Below are 13,730 nucleotides of genomic sequence, written 5' to 3' on the forward strand. Positions count from 1 at the left end.
GCCCACATGCTCAGAGTCTAACTGATCTCTGTATTTGGGGTCAGGAGGGAATTTTCTCCTGGGTCAGATTGGCAGAGAACTTGGGGGGGAAGGGGTGTTACCTTCCTCTGAAGCCTGGGACATGGGTCACTTGCAGGTTTAAACGAGTGTAAATGGAGAATTCTCTGTAATTTGAAGTTTTTAAACCATGATATGAGGACTTCAATAACTCAGCCAGAGGTTATGGGTCTATTACAGAAGTGGGTGTGTGAGGCTCCATGGCCTGCAATGTGCAGGAGGTCAGACTAGATGATCATGATGATCCCTTCTGACTATAAAGTCTGTGAGTGTGTTATAGCAAAGTCATAGTGGATTAAATTGTATGTCTGGGGGGAAAAACAAACAACTTTTGTTCTACATCTGATACAGAACTTTCTATGCAAAAACAACTTCCAGATTGTTTTATGGTAAAACAAATTTCAAAAATGCTTCACAGCACTACTTTGGGTTTTTAAAAGAAGATTTGCAATCACATGTATTGTGTCTGTATTTCAGTGATTACAAAACAAAATGGATTACTACAACAAATAAGCATCCTTGTACATAAAGTAATTTATTCCTTCTAAAAAAACTAGTCAGGATTTATTATAATATCTGAGAACTATAAGCAAAATCTAAAACTGTGCTGAGTTGCCCCGGAAGACATGCTGTATTCATTTATTGTTCAGCTTCTTATTGTTGGCTGAGGTCATAGCTAAATTGTAATGGGTGTAAAATGAGTCAGCTTATTAATTTAAAATGCATAATTCATTTTTTGTTGCCTCTAGCTGCTTGCAAGCATTTAATTATATCATAAACTGTGGCCTAGCCCACTTTCCACTTCTGAACATTGCCAGACTTCAGAACTACTGTATTTAGCTGCAGTACCCCCTGATGGGCTCCTGAAAGTGGGTTGCTTCTGTCACACCTAATTGAATGCTATGAAAATGATTGGTTCATGTGATTTAAAAGGCTAGAAATGTATACCTTTTGACTGTTCAGTGCATCAGAGAGAGAATGAGTACTCTTGTGTTTTTTTTTACTTCTTTTAAGGATTCATAGTGTACCATATGCCATCAGCTTCTCAGGCCAGATTCTGATCTGGTGTAAGTGGGCTTCAGTGGGAGGTGCTTATGGTTAGCTACCAAATTCAGGCTTGGCATAATCTTTATAATGCATAAATATTTGTCTTGGATGTTCTTCTTTTCATATAATAGTCTCACCATTATTTACCTACTGGTACTTTGAAATACTTGTCATCTATTGAGCCTTTACAGATCTTAGTCCTCCTGTTTATATAAAGCCTATAATTTTACTTATTGTTTACTGTACTCTTGTTCCTTTATTATTCACTTCTAGCTCCTATTACTCTACATTGTGTCCTGCTTTTTATTGCTCACTTTCTTATCCACTTTGATTGCTGTTGCTCATTTGTTGCTGTTGCTCCTGGGATGTTGAGCTTTGTCTAAAATTCTTTGAGTATAATGTTTCCATTAAAAATTGTATTTGTGTCTGAAGCATTAGCTAATGATTATAACAAAAGCCATTTTAATGTTGGGCTGAGATAAGTGGTTATCTTTTATAGGTTTGGTCTGTCACGTAGAAAAGACAGGCAGTTGCCTAGGGCAGCAAAATATTGGGGACTGCTAAATGTTCATTAGCTATTTCAGTTTGGGTGGCTACCGGATGATAAGAGTAAGTTGTTAAGGCATCAATAACTATAGCTGGCCCTGAACTTTCATTTCCTGCTTTTGATTATCTTATTTCAACCTTTGAACATTTCTTTTTTATTTGAAAAATAGTTTATCAGAATAAACAAGTAGGAGTTCACTTCTGGGATTGCTGTAAAGGCATGTCCAGTATCAGCATAAAATGCTGATTAAAAATTAGACTCATGAGGAGAGGTTCTGGTGACTTCATAAATGCTTGAGGGCCAGACTTTTTAAAGGGGACTCCATCTATTCTCTACTTTTTTCCCTGGCCATCAATTGTACAATTTTCTGAGCACTAGTAAATGCAAGCTTAAATAGACCATAGTGAAGTGTCTCCTATTTGCAGATACAAATGGTGTTTGTGCCCACAATTCAGGTAGTTGTCTAAATTTTATTTCACTCCTAAATTATTGTGTCCACAAAATTGCATCTGTTGTATGTTGGGAGAGGAAATATCACAAATTAGAGGGTTTTTTCAAAAAAATTTGGCCCTGAATATTTAATTCTTATCTATTAGTTATTAAGTGATGACAGACAAGCCTTGGAAAAGAGACATAAGAGGTTTTTGCACCACAGAGCTAAAAATCTAAAAAGACAGAGGAGAGACTATCATGATATATTCTGTATTTAGGTCTTCTTGTGGGTCTTGAAGTAGATGTGAGTTTTTCAGACCATTTGAATGAGGATGGAATGCTGGCTTTGCCAATGTCCTCACAATTTCAAAAGATAATATTTTACCAAATGGAATTTTGATCAGACAATTAGTTTGCTGTAAAGTTGGCCATAATTCCCCAGTTAAAAATAAAGGCCCCGATCTTTGACAAAGGATGAATGGAGTCTCACAATGGTGTGCAGGTATGAGACTTCAGCAAACACTATAAATGAATACATATATGGGAGAAGAGACCAATGCGAGAACTGCAACCACAACTGCCAGAGGGACAGACAAACTGTCCATGACTATTGCAGACTGTTGTATCTTTGCTTTGTGGAATTCATGCTTTTTGCATAAGCTGTTGATGTGTGCCTTGCTTCAAAGCTGTTAATAGCAACAGGACAAATCTGCTGTTACCTTGCTCTGGTCATGCTTTCAAGCTTGACTTCATTGTGTCTTTATATAATTCATACTGATCACGATGAGATTCGGTGCCTTGCTTTAACTGACTGTAAAATATGGCGCTGGATGATCTCGAGTCCGCATATGAATGAGGTGACCAGACCAATGCAGCTGAACTTTTATGAGCATGCTTTGAGTGCAGACATCCAACAATTAAGGATTTTGGTATTAGGATTCTTCTCCCACCATTTGACTGTACAAACTGCCAGGAAACCTCACATATGAAACTGATGACGTTTCCTAATATGGGGGACGGGGCGATGTGTTGTCCATGTCTCACAACCATATAGAAGTGTTGTTAGCATAGTTGCCCAATAGACGTTTAGCAGAGTGTTTATTTTGACACCCCTATCATTCCAGAGGCAGTGGGACAACATTCCAAATGCAGGACTTGCCTTGGCGTCATCAGTTGTGGCATTCTGTGAGAGCATGCTCCGTAGATAGCAAAACTTCTCCATGGACTTGGAACATTGTTGATCTTAATAATTGGGTGGACGTGTGCATCATCTGGCAGAGGATGGTACAATATTTCAGTTTTCTTTAGGGTAATTGTGAAACTAAAATGGTTAACTGCATAAGCAAAGTGATTAGTTAAAATTGAATAATGTCATCGATCGATTGAGCAACACAGTGCACAGTTATCAGCAAATAGAAACTCCTTAATAAGTAAATCAGACACTTTTGTGCAAGCATGGAAGCATTGCAGATAAAACAACTTCCTGTGGCTGTTGAACTGAATAAATACTCCTCTGTCAGTGTTATGAAATGCATCCATAAGCTAAGGATGAGTAGTGTATCGTGCAAATCAGGATGGGTATGGAAGGATTTGCAAAGTCTAGTTTTAACTTTTAAGCTTTCTTTGTACTGTCCTGATCCTAGGAGAATTGTGTGTAGGCCAGTCCCCCCATACAAGTATAAGGTACAACTTCCCCAAGAGCTTTAGGCTCTGATCCAAAGTCCAAAATGAATGGGAGTCTTTCTGTTGACTTCAATGGGCTTTGGATAAGGCCTTTATAGAGCATCTGGGAATCATCAAGGCACCTGGCAGAGCTGGTCACAAAAATCTGTGACACACTCACTCACTCACTCTCTCTCACACACACACACACACACAGAAAATGAAAGTGAAAATATATCATTTTATTGAAAATGATCCATTTTTTAATTTTATTTTTGACCAAATACGATAAAATAAAATAATAGTTTTGTTTTGGGAGGGAAAAACTATCACTTTTTTGATTTTTTCCCCCCTCTGGGAAAAGGGGAAAGAATTTTTTACAAGAAATTAAAAAATAAAATCCCCCAAAACATCAGCATTTTTCATTTCAGTTTTTTCATCAGAAAGTAAATGTACAGAAGGAAAAAAATCATTCTCCAATAAAAAGTTTTAATTGAAAATTTTCCACCGGCTCTAATGCGGTAAAGTCATAAGAATGTAAGAACATAACACAAGTCGTTGTTAAGAGCTCCCTAATCCAGAAACTATTTGCAGTGCAACCCAGCAACAACTTGACTGAACCTTCAGATTTATGAACATTTTCTGATATGCCAGTGGATGGCACCCTTAATTATCTATATATACACATACATACAGATATCTAACCCTTTTCCCTCTTTGTAATATTTTATCATTACTAATACATGAACTGAAAAATCATAATCATTCAAATTACAGAGATGCTTAGACTTATTAATCTAATACTTTCACATTTCCACACAAATATTATGTCATATAATTTTTCCATGTATCTCGGCTTCTAATTTCATTTTATTTAAGCTGCAAAGAATCCAGCCTCTTGCCAGCGATAACTCAAATGCCAAATTAGAAGGTCTAGTCTATAGAGCACAGCACATATTGTCCAAATTCAGTTACTCTGACTTCCTCATGTGAGATCCAATTTTTTCCCTTTCTATTATTTTTGCTCTGTAAATCATAACTATCTGCACTGTGTGCATGCACACGTGTATGTATGAACATACTTATATCTTTTATATGGCACTCTTTTAACAGTCCCAGCCATGCTCCCTTCCCTCTTACTCCTCTCCCCCACCTCCACATGACCCCCAATTTCAGATCCAGGAAGGGGCTGTCATAAGTGCCCTAATGGCTGTCACACAATCAGAGGATTTTTCTATGGTGGGGTCCTCCTGCAGTCAGCTATGTTAATTTTCTGTCATCAATTCAGCTTATGGTACAGCACTAGATTGCTGCACTACAGTGGAGAAAATGAGACAGAATATTAACCATTCATAAAATAACTTACCAATGATTGTTAAAGTAGATAAATACTTATCTCAATTAGCCCCTCTGAGACAATCTGCTTTAAGAAATTGGGTACTATAATAAGGACAGAAGAGCATTTTTATTAATTTGATACCTTCTGACTGGCTGCAGTTCGAGGGAGGCTGGATTCACCATGTCACTATCCTTAATCTACCTATACAGGTGACCAATTTAGAAACTGTGTAAGATTAATTTTGTCTTCAAATTATATTTCTGGAGAACATGCAATGCTCAAAGAGTTGTTTGAAAGGCAAATGAAGCTTTTACAGCTTCCAGAATTGTTGTGGCAGGCTTTATTATGGTCCTCCTCTAGAATTCCCTCCACGAAAGGAGAGAATGCAAGCAGCTCCTTTAAGAACCTTTCTGACTTTTTCTATATCATAGTGCTAACATTAACAGTATGTCAGTTTGTGCTTCAGGAATGATCTGTAATCACATCAAAAATTTCACCTCTTCAGCCCCACTGACTTCAATGGGGTTGTATGGGTTTAAGTGAGGGCAAAATTTGACCTCTTGGTTTCACAGTTGCTTCATTTATCTGCCAGAAGTATAGCCCGTTATTTGAGCAAAATCTGACATACTACTAATGGTTTTCCTCAAGAGTACCAAGCTTAACTAAGCCTTGAAGACACAGCCTTGTGATGTAGAGTCATAAACCCACTGGAAGTTTTGAGTAGTGCATAGTAGTAGCACAACACCTTCTGGGGCCTACAGAAATGTGGCTACTGCAGCACCATTGCAGAGTGTGTAAGGAAGTGGGTGAGCAACAACATACACACTGATGCAGGGCTGGGCATCTTTGGTTCAGACTGTATTGGCTACAGGGCCGGCACAACCCATTAGGCGACCTAGGCGGTCGCCTAGGGCACTAACATTTGGGGGGCGGTGACCGCGGCGGACGGATCTTCGGCCTCCCTGGTCGGTGGCGGTATTTCAGGGGTGGGACCATCCACCACCTCTGTCAGGAGTGGCATTCCAGGGACGGAACCTTCCGCCACCTAGGGCGGCAAAAAACCTGGTGATGCTTCTAATTGGCTATAGACTAGCATAGGTACCTGATTGAGGAAAAAGTTGATTAAAAATGCAACTCTAGGGAAAACTAACTTTACAAAGAGAGATAGCACAACTTTCACCTCCCTGGTGGTTTGGGATGTTCAAGCCTAATCTTTTGAAACTGTTTATCAAATCTTAAAAGTGACAGATAAAATCTTAGATTTATTGCAAATTTAGGGGGAAATTAATTGCCCTTCTGATGAGATAAGGCATAAGCTTCAACTGCTAATAACCTATAACGTTATTTCACCAATACATTCATAATTAGCAAATTATAAGATATATGTATTTTATCATTTAGCTGGCTAAAATCTGATACTTTTCAAAATGTGTCCAGGACCTCTTCTTGCTGATATTTGCCACGCAGCATCCATCCATTTTAAAACCAAAATTGGCAGCTGGCATCCAAATGCCAGTTTTCTTACTCAAGGAGAACTGGTTTTTCACTTTCCTTTTTCACACAACAAATGCAAATGTGGGGTTCAGTACTTTCCTAATATAAAGCTAGTATTAGAAGGCAGAGTAGCTGTGAGTCAAGTTAGTGAAATAAGTGACTAACAGTTTAATTCTAGAGGTTAGTAAATATTCATGTTTCACACATTTCATATAGACAATAAGGGCAAAATTCCATATTCAGATAAATAAGCATAACTCCTATGGATGGTAATGGAAGTTGGAAAAACAATAAGTCTGTACAAATCAGCATGTCTACAATATATAGGCTTGCAATTGCATGTACACTTCCTGCAAATGCACATATATTTACCACAGTATGTGCACAAGCAAGTATGTGAACATCTTAAAACTAATATCTATGTGCAACTAATATCTATGTGTGTTGTCGTAATTGCAGTCACATTCTGTACATGATGAAAACGTAGCCTCTTGAGTCAAATTATGGACAAAAGATGCTAAATTATGTGCAAAAATGTACACACACTTATATATCTTCATTTGGGGGGTGAAATTGATGCAAATGCATGTGAAAATGTATAATTAGAAGATTAAATAGTAATTTATGTAACTGTAGAAGTTTAATTCATGTGCATTTTTGTATGTGGTCCTCTCACTCAAATGTGGCACTAAATATATTAATCTACTTAGTAGAGAAAGATCTAGTACATCCATGGTTGTGCAATAGGCTCATACAAAACCAAACTCACCAAAAATTAAGATGGGTTTACTTTATATGGGAACCTTAACTCCAGTTTGGAAAAAGGTTCCAAACCTGAAATGATGCATTTCACTAAATCCTAGCCCAAGAAACATATACAAACACCTTTCCAATAGGTACATCCCATGCTGTTCCTCGCATCCAGGTTATGACTTGACTGTTGGCACTACTTTATCTTACATGCATTTGAAGAGTGCAATGATGGGACATTGTGCCCCTTCCCAGTGTCCTCAGCAGGTGACGGGGGGGGGGGTCCTCTTCCCAGCTGCCTTCTGGGGAGCTCCCAGGTCATTTTCAGGGTGAGGTAAGTAGGACCCTTTGGGTGGAAGCATTTTTTTTGTTTGTTTTTAATTCAGAACTTCCCATCAAACCATCAGTGGCTGGTTCAGTGACAACTTCTGTGAGCGGACCCTTACAGGTACAAACAGTGCTGTATTCAGCACATGCCATAGTCACATAATTTATGTCATCCTCAGTAGGGCTGGTTAAATATTTTAAAATTTTTAACTCTTTTTTTCATACAAAATTGGGTTTTCAACAAAATGAAAATGTGTGGGTGCTGTAGTTTGATTGCCTCATGTCCTCATTTTCCTCTATGGGCCCCAGATGGATTAAGTGCATCATGGCAGACAATCTCCCATCTCCAAAATAAGCTATCTATGAGCCCAATAGCCAGAGTTTATTAACTTGGGTATCTAAACATTAGGCTCTAAAAGCCACATTTAGATATCTAAATAAAAATGGCTCACTCTTCAGAAGTGGTGAGCACCCACAAATCCCACTGAAGTCAATGGGAGCTGTTCACAAATAAGCTTTAATTGCTGAGTATATGCTCTCCTTTCATCTTTGAGTATGAGTGCACTATTCTTAGGAAGTTTACTGTACAGTTTGTCTATTGCAAACCAGAAACAACTTGTGAGAATGTTTATGGATTATTGGCAAGAATTCTTGTATTTCCTACACTTAATGTTAAATGGGAGACTTGCAGTTCCTGCACACACCCGAAAATATCCCTCCCAGAACCTTTCACAAGTAAGTGATATGTTTCTCTTACAACAATGTATTACTTGGGGATCTTTGTTCTTTGTGTCTAATATTCTGGGTCAAAAGGGGACGATGATATTATAACAGATTTACGGTGTCAGTCAGAAATCTAAGTTTTAAAAAGGCTTTTTAAAAAAAGTCTGTTCTTAAGCTGGTTGACATTAGAGCTCTGGAAAATGTTTGCACCAGGCGATGAGGGCCTGCAAAATTCACCCAGTTTCAGATTTCATTACAAATTTGAAACTTAGATCACTTTAGTTGAAAAGTTAAAGAATATTTCTGGCACACTTGGACTGACTGATAGCTTCACTCCCAAGCCAAGCAAGCTCTTCAGTTTTGCATGTAAATGGACCAGTTTGGGCTAGATTTTGTTTTCAGTTTTGTGGTTAGTTTGCAATCATAACTTGAAGTGAAATTTGTTATTGTTTGGAAGGTAGGAAAGTATAACCATACGGAACACACCCAAAAAGTTTTGATGGTGCTTGGTGATGGTATCTATCTTAGGTACTTATACAGCTCTGATTACCTGAGAGCCTAACAATCTTTAAGGTATTTATCCTCACAATACCCCATGAAGTAGGGAATTATTATCATCCACCTTTTATGGGGAGACTTAGGGCAGATCTATACTGGCAAAGTTGCAGCACCAGCAGTTACAGCACTGCTCAGAGCATGCAGAAGGGAAACCGTTGTTGTGTGATCACACTGACAGCTGCCCGCGCAATAGCATGTTCATACTTGCGGCACTTTCAGCAGTATTTGGAGCGGTGGACTCTGGGCAGCTATCCCACAGAGCATCTCTTCCTCTTCTGCCACTAAGAGTTGTGTGAAGGCAGGGGGGTTGCAGGGCATCCTGGGTCCTGTCGCAATGTGCCGTGATGTATTGCTTCACATCCCAGCAATCCCTGTGCTTCCGTCTGCATTTGGCACCATCTTTCAGCGGTTTCTGTACTGTGTGCCCTGCCTCTTTCAGGCTTCAGGAATGGATCCCGAACTGTTGACCAATATGCTGCTCACTCTGACCAACATGTCATGAGTGGCAGTGGAGTTATTCCTTAAACTACAAAGGCAAGAGGAGTGCGACATTGATCTCACCACACATAGTAGCTATGACACGAGATTGCTTGTGGCATTCACGGAGGTGCTGACCACAGTGGAACGCCACTTTTGGGTTCGGGAAACAAGCACTGAGTGGTGGGATCACATAATCAAGCACATCTGGGATGACTAGCTGTGGCTGCAGAACTTTTGCATGAGGAAAGCCACATTCATGGGACTGTGTGATGAGCTCGCCCCAGCCCTGCGGCACAAGGACACGAGAATGAGAGCTGCCCCGTTCCTGGAGAAGCATGTGGCGATTGCACTGTGAAAGCTGGCTATTCCAGACTGCTACTGATCAGTTGCTGTGACTGGCTAGGCTCCTCCAGGGTAGAAAAGAGCTCCTGACTGCATGCATCTCTGACCTTCCAGTCATCCTCTGCCTCTGGGTCCCCCTCCCCCTCTTTGTCCAAGATGTCCTCCTCCTGGCTCAGTCCACTCTCGACTGCCACGCGAGCCAACGAAGTATCCACAAGGGCCTTCGCAGTGGTGGTGGGGTCGCCACCGACTATTGTGTCCAGCTCTTTGTAGATCCGGCAGCTCATGGGCACAGCACTGGAGTGGCAGTTTGCCTCCCGTGCCTTGTGGTAGGCGTTCCGCAGCTCCTTCACTTTGACCCTGCACTGTGGTGTGTCCCGGTCATGGCCCCTTTCTATCATGCATCATGAAATCTGTCCATAGGTATCATAATTCCTACGGCTGGAGTGCCACTGGGACTGGGACTGGAGTGCCACAGCATCCTCTCACCAAATGCTGATGAGGTCCAGCAGCTCGGCATTGCTCCAAGCGGGGGATCGCCTGGTGCATGGAGCAGCCATGACCACTTGGAAAGATGCACTGAGACCACTGCACGCATCACCGAGCAAACAGGAAGGGGATTTTCAAATTTGCAAAGGAATGTATGGAATGGGGATGATGGTTGGTCACCTGAGAGCAGGGCAGTAGAGTTCAAACCAATGACCAGAGAGGTAAGAACAGGTATTGTGGGACACCTCCCGGATGCCAATCACAGCACTGTAATCGCAACGGTGTCTACACTGGCACCGCAGCACTGTAGCCCCGGTGCAGAAAGCTCTATGCCTCTCGTTGGGGTGACTTTTTTTAGAGCGCTACAACTGCGTAGTTTCTATGCACTAAGTGGCTTGGCAGTGTATACACCTCAGGAGTTACAGCACAGAAAGCTGCTTTACTGTGCACTAGGGTTACCATTCGTCCGGATTTACCCGGACATGTCCTCCTTTTTGTGCTAAAAATAGCGTCCGGGGGGAATTTGTAAAGCACTCAAAATGTCCGGGATTTCCCCCCTCCCCCGGCAGAGCAGAGCGAGCGGCTGGGAGGGCTGCAGGAAAGTCCCGGGCTGGACTCAGGAGCAGCTGTAGAGGAGCTGTAGAGGAGCCCTGCATTCTGAGCAACTGTAGAGGAGCCCTGCATTCTGAGCAAGTGTATCAGCACAAAGTGCAGCCCTCCCCTTTTGCAACTGGGAGCGGTTTCTGCCATGCAGCGTAGCAAAACGGGAGCGAGAGCACTTTGTGCTGATACAAGGGCAGCTCTCCCCTGCAGCCCAGTCCGGCAGCACTGTGCAGGGCCAGGGACCGGGTTTTGTTGTGCTAGGGAGCGCAGCCACGTGTCCGGCTGGCACAGAGCCCAACACCCTGTTCTGAGCAGCAGGGTAAGGGGGCCAGGGGGCAGGAGAAGGGGCAGGGAGGTTCTGGAGGGGGCAGTCAAGAAACGGGGGGGGGGCTTTTTGGGAGGAGTGGAGAAAGTTTTGGGCAGTCAGGGTACAAGTAGGGGGTGGGGTTCTGGAGGGCAGTTAGGAACAGGGGTCCCAGGAGGGGGCAGTCAGGGAACAAGGAGCGGGGGGGTGGGGGGCTGGGAGTTCTGGGGGGGAGCTGTCAGGGGGCAGGAGTGGGGAGAGGGATCGGAGCAGTCAGGGGACAGGGAGCAGAGGGGTTTAGATGGGTTGGGAGTTCTGGGGGGGGCTGTCAGGGGGTGGGGAGTGGTTGGATGGGGCGTGGGAGTCCCAGGGGTCTGTCTGGGGGTGGGGGTGTGGATAAGGGTTGGGGCAGTCAGGGGACAAGAGGCAGGGAGGCTTAGATAGGGAGTGGAGTCCTGGGGGGCAGTTAGGGGCAGGGGTCCCAGGAGGGGGCAGTCAGGGGACAAGGAACGGGGGGAGGGTTGGGGGTTCTGGGGGGGCGGGAAGTGGGAGGGGCAGGGGCGGGGCTAGGGCGGGGCTCCTTCCGTCCTCTTTTTTGCTTGCTGAAATATGGTAACCCTACTGTGCACAAACTTGCCAGTGTAGGCAGGGCCTAAGTGTTTGTCTACACGGGGAAGTTGCTGCAAAATAAACTAAGGTGGGAACTAAAAGTGCACTAGCTATTCAACACCAGCTCCCTGTATGGACTCTTTTTTTCAGCACTGAAAGTCATTTCCAAAGTGGATTAAAGTAAACTGCCAAGTGTCCATATGGGTAGCTAGTGCAGAATAGCTATTCCAGGCTATTTTCCCTATGTAAAGAAGCCCTTAATTTAAACAGAATGTCTTGACATACAGACTAACATGGAAATTAGTGCAATGTGAAAACAGTTTATAGAAGCAGTTTAAATGCAGTTTCAGAAAGAGAACTGTACCTGCAAATACCTCCAAAGTAGTATTTGTATTTCAATTATACATTTAGTGCATCTCTTTTCCATGTGATTTACAAACGATATACACAAAGATCTATGTAAAGTCCTGCTTGATAGTTCCTTAGTCTAAACTGTTAAAAAAAAAGGATTTTTTATTTATTATTGTAATATGGCAAATAGTTCTCATGGAAAAATGACTGAAAACCAGATGATCTGTTCAGAGGCCAGAGAAGAATCAAACATTGATCAACTAGCTACTAAAACTGCAGCTCTGTAGATAACTGCTATGCAGAGCTCTGAGTAATTCAAGCTTCATGCTAGTTAGCTTCAAGCTTTCCTGGAAGAGTTCACTATTTGAGAGAAATTTTAGCTGAAATCAAGTTGGTTTCTTGTTAGACTTTGTTCTGTTCTACATTCTAAAATAAATTAATAGGCATTGTTTCATTCACCCAGGCACTGCATCAACCCATCCCATTCCCAGTAGTTTGTAGCTGAAAAGAATTGTGAGAATGGTTTAGGGTTAAATGTTTACAAAAAAAGAAAATAGGAAGGGAGATTCATATTTGAAGGAATGCACAATCATCGTTCCAGATATTTCAATATGTTGCAGTATACTTTAAATGCACATAGAGGGCCTGTTTTTCAGCCCCAATCAGAGATGTGCATGGACCTGTTTTGCACATGCACGACTGTATGGGTTTTTGCAATCTGTATGTGCACAAAGAGTAGCACATCTAGCCATGTGCACATAAATTAGGGTTACCATATCCAGCAAATAAAAAAAGAGGACCCTCCATGGGCCCTGGCCCCGCCCATTTCCCCACCCCCAGCCCCGCCCCAACTCCACCCCTTCTCCGCCCTAGCTCCACCCCCTCCTCCCTCCCACTCCCAGCCACGAGGAAAGGGCTGCCCGAGCGCTACTGGCTTCACGGTTTGCCGGGCAGCCCCCAGACCCTGCGCCCCCGGCCGGCGCTTCCACAGTGCAGCTGGAGCCCAGGAGGGGAAGCGCCCAGCCGGGGGCGCAGGGTCTGGAGGCTGCCCGGCAAACCGTGAAGCCGGTAGCGCTTGGGCTTCGGGCAGTCCCCTTGCCTCCGGACCCTGCGCCCCCAGCCGGGCACTTCCCCTCCTGGGCTCCGGCGGCGCAGGGTCCGGAGGCATGGGGGCTGCCAGAAGCCGGTAGCGCTCGGGCAGCCCGGCTCTTAAACAGAGCCGAAGAGTCGGGGAGGAGCAGAGCTGCCGCAGCTGGAGGCTCTGCTCCTCTTCGGCTCTGTTTAAGAGCCGGGCTGCCCGAGCGCTACGGGCTTTGGGCAGCCCCCATGCCTCCGGAACCTGCGCCGCCGGAGCCCGGGAGGGGAAGTGCCCGGCAGGCGGCTGGGGTCCGGAGGCAAGTTGGCTGCCTGAAGCCGGTAGCGCTCGGGCAGCCCGGCTCTTAAACAGAGTCGGGGAGGAGCAGAGCCGCCGCGGCCGGAGGCTCTGCTCCTCCCCTGACTCTTTGGCTCTGTTTAAGAGCCGGGCTGCCCAAGCGCTACCGGCTTCGGGCAGCCCCCATGCCTCCGGACCCTGCGCTGCCGGAGCCCAGGAGGGGAAGGGCCCGGCTGGGGGCGCA

At 43.8% G+C, this 13,730-nt stretch overlaps 1 protein-coding gene across 21 annotated transcripts in view; it reads left to right on the forward strand.

Moving 5' to 3' along the window:
• Window positions 1-13,730, forward strand: part of LOC101935566 (glutamate decarboxylase 1-like) — a 99,924-nt gene that overhangs the window by 31,605 nt on the left and 54,589 nt on the right. The window lies entirely within an intron of this gene.

This window comes from Chrysemys picta, chromosome 2 (assembly GCF_011386835.1).
Source record: "Chrysemys picta bellii isolate R12L10 chromosome 2, ASM1138683v2, whole genome shotgun sequence".
NCBI classification, from domain to species: Eukaryota; Metazoa; Chordata; order Testudines; family Emydidae; genus Chrysemys; species Chrysemys picta.